General features: G+C 36.1%; 1 long non-coding RNA gene across 1 annotated transcript; it reads left to right on the top strand.

The window, feature by feature from the left end:
- The first annotated feature begins 2,145 nt into the window (after window positions 1-2,145).
- Window positions 2,146-8,936, top strand: LOC118165273. The gene is made up of 3 exons (XR_004749957.1): window positions 2,146-2,436; window positions 2,917-3,041; window positions 7,399-8,936. It is a non-coding gene; the product is annotated as an uncharacterized LOC118165273 (long non-coding RNA).
- Window positions 8,937-11,255: the final 2,319 nt, after the last annotated feature.

The raw sequence follows: 11,255 nt of genomic DNA, 5'->3' as shown, positions 1-11,255 counted from the left end.
GAAAAGGAAAAGGAAAAGGAAAAGGAAAAGGAAAAGGAAAAGGAAAAAAGAAAATTCCTGGTTGTGTCAAATCTAGACTATTATTATTATTATTATTATTTTCAAATTGGCAAAGAAGGGACCATATTTTACTCAACGAAATTCTGAATTATCCTGGATAGGGTGGGGAAGGGAAGAAAAATATTTAATTATTTTTCTGATATAAAGAAGGAAGAAAAAGCATGTGGACTCCAAAATGGCACTTTTCCAAGAACTTGATGAAAAAATCTGTTATATTTTGAGAAAGAAAATAAGTTCTGTAGGTTTCTAAAATGCACAACGGAAAGCTTATATTCTGCCAGCAGTCTTAAGATGTTCTCTACTACAGAAGGAGCTCCTGTTTTTCTAGTTTAAAAGGAGGTATATATTTACTGGATCTGAATGTGTCATCTATAGCAAAGGCATAACTCCTTTCTAACCCGATTCAGGCATCACTGACGGATACTGTTCAATTTTACTGCATGTAAATCTATTTCACTAAAGTAACTAATGCACAGCTACTTACAAAGTTTTACCCTTGTATAGACCAGATACAATTACAGTTTTAATAACTATTTTTAGTGATTTTCCTACAATAGTATGTGCTACTGTACTTCTCATGAGCATTATGTACATGATTACTTGAAATCTTAAGACTGTAGCAAAGGTTAGTCTAGTATTACAGCTATGGGAATCAGTCCTTAACACAATAGAATTATTTTTAGTATATCCCACTTTTTTTAAGCTAAAACAAACACAAAAATAAAATCCTTATTCCCCAGTAATATATCTGTCAAAGGGATTAAAAAGTTGTCAGAACTGCAGTTTGATTTTATTCCACCAGTGCAAGATAATATCCTTTGAAATCTAAAAATAATCATAACATTTCAATTAATAATTTTCATGTGTGTTGGATCGCCAGTAGCTAGAATGGCCCACTCAGTTTGCCTGCAAAATGGAAGCCACTTTTTTCCACATATATCAGCAGTAAATCAGTAGCTTCTAAGTGTTAAAAGATGGACTGGCATTGCCCCTTTTTGGTGTAGATAGATGAAAATTATACTGAACACAAACAACCATGTTTCTATTACTCTCACCTGCATATTAATAGGGAAAAATATATTCTTTATATTTTATGTTCTTATGGTGGTTTTACCCTGCTGGGCAGCAGAACTCCACCACAACCACTTTCCCTCATCTCAAAGGAAAAGGGGGAGAAAATACAATGGAAAAGTCTCAAGGTTTGAGATAAGGACAGGGAGATCACTCACCAGTTATCATCATGGGCAAAATAGACTCATCGTAGGGAGATTAATATAATTTATTACCTATCACAGGCAGGCTAGAGCAATGAGAAACTAAAAGAAAAGTAAAAACACCTTCCCCCACCCCCTCCACCCTTTTCTAACTCCTCTCCCTGAGTGGTGAAGGAAACAGGGAATGGAGGCTGTGGTCACTCTCTAATGCTTTGCCACTCCTTCACGGTCACTCTCTCTCCCCTACTCTAACGTGGAGTCCCAACACGGGGTCCCATATTCTACAGTATGAACTATCAGTTGCTGAAAAATGGGATCAAAATCCTTATTGCCTCATATATACCAAGTTAAGTAGCTGCTTTCCCCCCAAAAAAAACAACTAAAATTTACCAGTCTTGATGCTGTACCCTAGAAATAAATCAGTACCTGTCTCCTGTAGCCAAGCAACTTGTTACTTTCTATGCTGTCTTGTTAGACTCCACAAGCCTGGGCTCTGCAAAAGGGCCAAAAGGCAGAGCACCAGTGAAGTGACTGGGGGTTGCTGTAAATGCACATATTTATTGTCTGACCAATCCCCTGCACAAGGAGTAAGAGCTGTGAAACATCTCTATTTTCCTCTCTCTCCCCCAGTGCTGAGACCAAAAGGAGATTAAGGAGGAAACTAGTGTGTAAGCATGGCTCTGAATTAGTCTGTTTTTTGATCTGCTCATGGGATGTTATAAATATGTGCTGCTTGCCAAATTGTAGGCTATAGTCTAGATCACACATTTGCAATATAACAGCCTACTCCATAAGCTACAAGTTTTTCATCCAGTTTTGGATTCGTGTGTGCGGTGTCTGTGAGCAATGTGCACTGGAGTATCAGGCAAAATCCATTAAAGTTTCATATCTATAACTTCAGTGTGAATTTCTGTAAACTGTCTCCTGTGTACACGAGCAAACTGAATGTTCAGTATTTGTATTCTTAGTGAGACAGATTAAAATATTTGAAATATCACAATGGTGATTGGTAAAATTCTAAAAGATGCATTTTTAAAAGACCTATATATTTGTTTAGGTAGAGGTGATCTGTGAAGAAGCTAACTGATAAAGGGAGGAAAAAAAAATCTCCAAATCTGCAGTCAGTGTCTGCTTGGCACTATAAGGTCCCAATCCGGAGGAGGTAAATTTCTGCAGTTACTCCTTCTCAGTGCAATCAAATGCCAGAAGCTTTGACTTCACAAGTCTTCACCAACAGGGGCTGCCTATTTTACCCATTAGAAATTAGATGACAGATCAGCACTTAAATGTGGCAAAGCAGAAGAGAGCATGTCCAGGATGCGGGTTACCAACATGTATTTATGTCCTTTACTATGTTAATTTACAAAATCTAATTCATAGGATCATATTCTCACCTCTGGCTTCTGATATGCTATGAATTAATCAAGTAATCACTACCTAACTTTCTCATGAAAGCTGTTTTGCTAGGAACAGCATGGTGGTTTTGTTGTTGTTGTTGTTGTTGGGGGGGGGGGGGGGGGGGGGGGCCCCAGTTGTTTGTTTTGTTTTGTGTTGTTTTGTTTGGTCTTCTGTTGGAGGCACAGGTTCACTACAGGAGGATCTTTAACTCTCCAGGAACCAAGTTATTTTTACTTCTCTTTAGCCGAAGGAAGATGATTGACTGCAATCTGACTGCAATGAGCCCAACAGGAAGAGAGCAGCTCCTGTTTGCCAGCAGTGCCTTCATTCTTGACAGTTCCTAGTCATTGGTTTAGGTCCTTATTGAAGGTCTGGCATCCTTATACGTTGTGTTTTGATGTCATACTAGGGGCAGTAGGTGCTGTAATACTGGACACAGTTTTATATTTGGATCTAGATAGTGATAATGATTCGGTCCAATCCAGACAGTATAGTGTGCCCTCTATGGTTACTCAACAGACCATTGTAAAACTAAATGTAATTTATACCCTACAAGTAACCTATATCTCATTCTCACAGAAAAGTATGCAACTCATGCAAATATGCAACTAATACCTGTAGCATTTAAAAGTAAACTAATCTCACTGATTTAAATATATTCTAAAAGAAAACTCTCTATGAATATTATACATTGTAGATGTTATACTCTTTTTCTCAATAGGATCAAATTAAACTTCGTAGATGTTATTACTATGCTACACAATGATGCTGTTGTTTTCTCAGAAGAGTTGGGTAGATTCATTGTTCTACTTTAGTCAAAATAATGTGATCTATAGGCTTTGGATTTCAATAGATTCTAAAAAGTCATACACACAGACATGAGATTTATACACATATAGATATACAAAGAGAGAGTTCAGAATATGCAAAAAAATAAATTAATTCTGGACAAGGCTTTAATGTTTTCCGAAACTAGAGGAGTGCAGAAATGGAATTACTGGGCAGAACAAAATGCCTCAAATTTATACTTCACAGGTTTTGGTCATTAGTCATCAGTTTTTTGTGTCATATTAAATTGTTCACATGTTGTCACAATATTTCTGTTAAGACTGAGAAGCTTTTCTAAATATTAAATAATAATAATAAGGAAAAGTTAAGAAAACAGTTAGAGAAAAACACAAACCAAGCCAAAGTTTACATGGGAAGAAACAGAGAATGTCTTATTGGCAGAATATTTTTGTGTCTAGGCTGGGTTTTCTGGTCAAGAGTAGACAGAGATAATAATCCCATATGAATGAGCAATGTAACAAAGTACAGTTTTACTGAATACGGGGGTATGAGAACAGCAATCGAGGATGTACATCTTAGCTGTCAGCATCTTGAGCAAGTGCCATAAACACAAAGCTACCAGCCATCCTGTGGCTGATGTGACCCCAATAACCTGAAGAAAACTTCTGTGGGTCTGAGTTCTGACAAGAACTGAGCAGAAGAAATCTTGAAAAATGACAGTTCAGTGAGATGAAGACATTGTTTCCTGCCTGATTATGTTCATTAGCTGTTGGTCACTGAATATAGAAAAAGAAAATGAAATCTGATGCTCTGACAGAGTTTGCTAAAAGATATTTAGCTAAACAACTAAATATATAAATATATTTGTAAAATAAATATTCAACATTAAGCTCCCAATGAATTTCTTGTGGAAAACACTTGGACCACTGATCAGATCTAGGAAATCATTCCCTATTTAATCCTTTATCTTATTTCTAACAGTGCTCAGAAGACCAGTTTCAGAGGCAGCTATAAAACTGGAAAATGAGGAAACTAAACTTAATTTATGCAGATATATATGTACCTGTAACACTCTGTATTTATTAAATATTACATAATATAAAAGTCTAAAAAAAAAATTAAAAAAAAAAAAAAAGGAGCACATGTTTTCCCATTAAAGTCTAAGAAGTTTGTGATTTAAGCAGCATCAGCTCAAAATAGTATCGGCTCATACTTCATACATGGTAATTTTTAATTAATTAATTAATTAATTAATTTTTTTCACAAAGGATAGGTAGTCATCCAAAAGTGTTATTCTTGTAGAACGTGCTTTTATTTCTATGGAGCAAAGTATGTCTACCACTCTTTCATTCAAATATGATCTGTGCACACTCAGCTCCCAACAGCTGGCCATGTGATTAGTTCTTCTAGACAAATAGGATTGTTTCTCCACTTCTGTAATTGATTCTGATGTGCAGGTCTGGACATTGTTTCTGTGTTGTGCCACTTTGATTCACCTATTTAATTGAAAATGTGTTATGTTTACAGAACATCAGAGGGAGCATATAATCTGTTTATAAAAGTCTGTTAAAGCGACTTTAAGCCACAAGATGGCAATGGTGTTTACATTTTTTATTAGCACTTAGATTATGTTCAGTTATACAATGTGCAATCTGGTTTATGATGAAAAATAATTGAGATTTCACTCCAGAGAGGTTTGAATCTCCACTAATATACCCAAATATTTAAAATGGCTTGACAGCACCAGGGACTGTGCAGTGACTCACATTATGGAAGTCATCCTATTAAACTCTGCCAGTCACCTTTCCCAAGCCAAAGGAAGGCACAATGACTCTGTGAGTGCAGACACAACAGCTGTCTCTTTGTGAGATACCATGAGTCCAAGGACCATATTTCATCCACTTTGGACTGTGTTTGAGCTACCATACCTCTGCTGGTCTGCTTGGCATTGTGCTTTGTCATGCAGATGGACTTTGCATCCTAGGTACTCCAGCCAAACATATCTATACCTCACTGCTTTATGTTGGGTAGATAGAAGCTGGCATCCTGGCAGAAAGCAAAGCCAAGAAACCCCGATAGAAGCTCTGTGATGGTGTATAACAAACCTCCAGCATGTCCCTGACCCCTTCCACTCCTCCCAAGCTTGGGCAAAGCAGCTCTGACTGTCCCACAAATACCTAAGACCTGCAATACGGGCTGCTTTAGATATAAACTTTTTTTTTTTTTTCTTTTACCTTTTTTTCTGGAGATGTTCATTTACTAATATGGATTTATTTTTTTCATTAACATCCTAATATCCACACTTAACTGCCTCTAAGTTTAATTGTCCATGTCCTTTACATTTGCAGCCAGATGACTATCTTGGTTGGTTAGCAGAATTTCTATGCTAAGGTGCTTTCCTTTCTTCACCCTTTTGGGACACAATCTGAAGCCTACTGAAGGGAACAGAATAGCAACCTGATTTCAGCAACTGAAACCATTCAGTGCTCCTGACATTTAGTTTCCTCCCTATGCCATTACCACCAATCCATTCTTAGTCCACGAAGATTAATAAATCTATATATGCATATTAAAACCCACAACAGAAATAAAGAAAAAAAAGAGAGAGAGAGAGGGAGAAGTAAAAAAGCAAATAGAGGATTGTCAAAGGAGACTCTTAACCCTGTAACTACTTTACATTCCTCAGCAAGAGGCTTAGGATTTAGTTTATTTAACAACATGTTTCAATTTGGAGTATGCAATTTTAAGACAGGGAATATAAGCTTTTTTTTTTTTTTTTTTTTTTTTTTTCCCAAAACATACCTACATTACAGCTCTGGACAGAAATGAGTAATACAATATAGAAACACTATAGTGTAATAAACATCCTTACAATAATCAATACTTCTGGACATCATATTGTCTGCTTTATTATGATCTCAAGTAGAGTAAAGTATAGTATGTAATGACTTAGAATGTACCCACAGAGTGGCTTAGCAACATGAAAATACTTTTCACAGACAAAAACAAGGGGGACAAAATGAGGTCTTAAGGAAGGAGATGTGGTTCAATTTTGGCCATTAGAAGATTAAATCAACATTAGGAACTCACAAAGATGTATGAGTCTCTCTGACACTTGTATTGGGCAGAGGGAAGCAGGATGGGAGTGGAGAAAGAGATCTCTTAGAGATGAAATACTGAGAGATATTGTGTAGAGCAATGGAGTATTGATCCCAAAGGTATGAATGGTAAAGTGTAGTATCTAAACCAGAGCTGCTTGGGATTTAGTTCAGAATGGCATCTTTACTCAATACATTATTTAAGCATATGAGTTCATTGTTGCCCTGAACATAAATGCTCTTAATCACAGTTTTCTGAATAGAGTCCTAAATAAATATTGAGAGGTAGGAGATGAGACAGCAGAGGACTGAGCAGTAGAAACAAAGGGAAGGTAGTATTTCAAGGCAGTTACCCTAACGTTGAAATGCAAGGAGAAGCCAAGGAGAAAGAAGATGGAATTTGATTGCAAGTATGGCATTAGTTATTCAAGTATGACCAGTGTTAACATTATGAAAATGGTCTGAAGAAGGTCTTTGAGGAAGTAAGGGAAGAACAAGGGGCAACAACAGGGCAGGGAACGTCTGGTATTGAATACAGAATTGGGAACAAAAGTGCAGAGAAAGTCAGCATGTGTGTTGTGAAGTGGTGGTTTTGATGGGAACAAGGATTTCAAAAAAAGAGGAAGAGAGGCAGAAGGAATTGGAAATTGAGCTGTTGGGGAAGGGTGAGTGGGATGTGAAAGGATACCATCCACCTCAGCTGGCAGCCGTTAGGACCAATTTGGTATATACAATGTTTCAGTCCAGTGCATCAGTTTTACCCAGAAGATGGTGGCAACCTATGCTGGTGATTCCAGGAAACGCAATGCTTCCTCCTGTGTCTGATGCTGTCAAAACAGGTGATACTGAGGAACAGTGACTGAGGATGGAGATGGGGCTTACTGAGAGCCACTGCTTCCTTTTGCCGTTTACTCTGCAACCTTGCTCCATATGTTCTGTGTCAGCTTCCTGCTTCCCTCCATTGTGCTCCTGAGTGTGCTCCTGTGAGGTAAATATTCAGTGAGGTTCAGAGTTAGTTGACTTATAGCTTAAACATGATTGTATATTAAGACTATTTATCAGAAAACTTCTTGTGTCATCAAAAGATGGAAAATGATGAATGTGCTCTACAGTGCCTGTCTGTATGCTCAGTCAAAGGCAGCTGGCATTTTACCTCAGTACAGATTGCAGAATCCATCTACATGAAAGAAAGATTTCAGCATCTCACTTTAAGCTTGAAGAATCAGGACTGGATTTTCTATCCTATTTCTCACCCTATCTACTTCAGTGACCTAAGGTAGAACATTTTATACCATGGCTTTCAAAATGACTGATAATTTTGGTGCCACACAGCCTGATGTTAAGACATGTTCAGCTCCAATTTCCAGCTTAAAAATTGAAGACTATATTTGAAAATTGCCTCTGGCCCAATATCCCTGTTTGTAATAAGGAGTTAGCTTATTTCCCAAGAATGCTGAGAATTTAATTACATAATGTCTGTAAAGCAATTCCAAGAAAAGCACTATATAAGTGTTAAGCATTATAATTGTATTAAATGTGTATGCCCAGTATTGCAGAGAAGGGATGTGATTATCTAATAAACAATGACCTCTCATCACCAGCAATAAAAGACTTTGTGAAGACCACAATGTTTTGCTGGAATAGGATGAATTAAATGTCAAGAATATCAAGCAGTGCTTTCTAAGTTTTAATTGCACAGAAGGTTAAAAGAATTTCTGTTAAAACATGCATTGTCCAATCAGAGTATTCTCAGTACTAATGTTTTTACAAATACTGGTACAGATATTAACTGGAAGAGCTAATTTAAGGCTATCTACTCTCACCAGTACAGCTTTAGATGAATGAAATTTAATCTGACCCTCAAGAGTCAGTGTAGCCGAATAGCAACAATGAAAAATGCATGAGAACAGCAATTTCAATATGGCTATTTCACAGACAAGCTTATTTTATGCATCAATAGCAAATAAATCAAGAAATTGGATGGTCTTTCTGAATGTCTTTCACTGTTCTAAGTAAATCCATCTAGCTAGCGTAACCATCAGTTCTAAAGATTAGAGAGTAAACAGAGAAGGAATATTGATTGATTGCTTTATTTGGGATGGAATTCTTAACGTCACCTTTGTCAGCAATTTAGCTTATGGGGGTGAGACTTACTATCTTGTTCCTATAAGCTTAACTGCAAGATATATTAATTGCTAGCATCTGGATTTCACGGATTATCTAAACAGAAACTCCATCTTAAAAAAAATACTTGTGCAAACTTTACTCAAATACCATGGTCCAAAAAATAACTATTGATCATTAGCAACAGCTTGTTGTACAGCATTTCTAGAAGGGCCTAATGAAGTGTTTTGAAAAGATGTCTACAGAATTTACTACATAATATCCATCCTAATTAATAACAATGAGATTTACATGTTGTCACAGAAAAAAAAAAAAAAAAAAAAAAAAAAGAGAGAGAGAGAGAGAGAGAGAAAATATGGTTCAAGTTTAGGTGCCTAAGAAATAATTTAGTCTATTTTTGCACAAGAAAATGGACTATCACTTTTTACTCTAAAAAATTTCCAGTGAGTACATATGGTGTGCCACTATTAAACAAACTAAAAAATAAATAAAAATGTTTTTGTTGTGTCATTTGTCTTCTGCTAATATTAGATCCTCAGATTTATATTTTGAGCCTGGTTCCCAGGACATTTTTCATTTGATTTAGAAGATGGCATAGATCTTTTTATTAACACAATGCAGACAGGTTTTTCTATTAGTATTTACCAATGGATTCAAGTGGAGTTCAGACAGCTAAAGTTTCTTTAAAACCATTAAACACTAATTAGTAGCTTATCAAAACAATTAATTATACTTTATTTTTAAAAGAAAATTTGACATATTTTACTTGAAGAGAGTTCAGGTTTGCTATACAAGAACTGTTGGAGCTTCAGCACAATACTCCTTAACACAGATTGCATATATTGCAGTGTCTGAAAATCTACAGTATCAAGATACAGAAGCCTTTCAGATTTTTTAATATGATTTTCACTGAAATCTTCAACCATGCACATATATATTCAACTTCATGATGATTCTCCTTCTGTTGAATAAAGTGTTGTAACCATTCTATTAAACAGAGGCAAGCTAGATTATTGAAGCATTATACCTTAACAGATGCACAGGAAATGACTCCTGGGTGTTGCTACTTTACATAAATGTATGCTTGTACACACATGGTGCTGAATGGCTGAGATTGAAGGTTATTTCTGAAAGATCTTATAAACAAAAAGCCTGCTTCATTTGCCTTGTCTTGTGTGTATCTCCATACATGTGGGTAATTTAAACATGGTAACAGAAGTACAAAGGAAATAACTTACTGCCCATGGAGTTTGAATTGTATAGTCGAGATCAGAACTAGGCAAATGTTAATGAAACTGTTATTTTCCAAATCTAGCAGAAAGGTGAAAGGCCTTTGGAGCTTTCTTTTCTAATATCTCTCTCTCCTGGCCTGATATTTGCAGATTGATACAGATGAGAAAGAAATCCTTGCAGGCTGTTTGAGGTAACTGAGCCCATTGTTTTCTGAGCAAATCCCGCTGTGAAAATGAATTTGTGTGTAATATATCAAGAACCTACCTGGAGAATGGATCAACCAGGAGAACATTTACCAAAGTACCCAACGAGATTCAACAATAAAAGTATGTGATTTCAAAGACAATAATAACAAACAAAGAGGGGGTTGTCCTTAATGGAACAAATGGAAAAAAAAAACACATACATTTTACTATTGTAACACAGACATTTGAAAAAGCCTAATTTCGTATATTCAGAAGAAAACTAGAATAAATCTCCACAAAATCCATCCTACAGGTCATATCATTAAGTCATATCTCAGAGAAAAGTTAAAGTTCTGTGCCACATGTTCATACTACATAATTAATATCACTATCATCAGAGAGACTAGGAGGCAGTATAAGACCTCCACTCTACTAAACAGAGAAAAGCATTCTTAAGTATGAGGACAAATATCCTCCAATGTATTAAGCAAAAATAATATCATAAATTGAAATAATGAAATTTGTAGAAAATCTACTGACAGCTTTGTACAGCTGATACAATTCAGGAGCATATCTGGGTTTTCTCTTGTTAAACATTTATTTTTAAATATAATACCATAGCAAATGAGCCAAGATAAGTGCTGTCAACTGCAAAATCCACATCATTGGAAAATAAATCTTGGAAGGTCATGGAGAAGATTAATATAAAAATGTTGAATATTAAAGTGTGGGATATGTTAGTTTCTGTAACAAGGGATTGTATCCAAAGATTGAGCCTCCCTGTTCTCAGTTGGATCAAAAGTATTTTCAGAACAAGTATATTTAGCAAAGTAGATCTTCAGTCCTACATTACCACATCAGATAGAATGATTGCAATGGGTTATCCTTTCAATACTTTCAATGTTTGTAAAAGGTGTTCTCCAAGTATGATAGTGTAGAATAATTGCTCGAGGTGACTTAGAAATTAAACTTATATTCATACTTTTAAGGAAAGGTACAGCATTGAAGAAGCTTCCAGGGTGGAGTGTAGCTGCATTCCATAGAAATTTTCTAGGCCTCTGACTTAGATGTTGACCACACCAGGGGAACTTGGTGTGCTAACTCTAAGAGAAACTCAAAGAGGGAGTAGAGTGGAGACATTGCCCAGGCTCTGT

Source organism: Oxyura jamaicensis, chromosome 3 (genome assembly GCF_011077185.1).
Source record: "Oxyura jamaicensis isolate SHBP4307 breed ruddy duck chromosome 3, BPBGC_Ojam_1.0, whole genome shotgun sequence".
Classification (NCBI taxonomy): Eukaryota; Metazoa; Chordata; class Aves; order Anseriformes; family Anatidae; genus Oxyura; species Oxyura jamaicensis.
The sequence above is the reverse complement of the archived record's forward strand: the minus strand, read 5'-3'. Positions and strand labels throughout refer to the sequence as shown.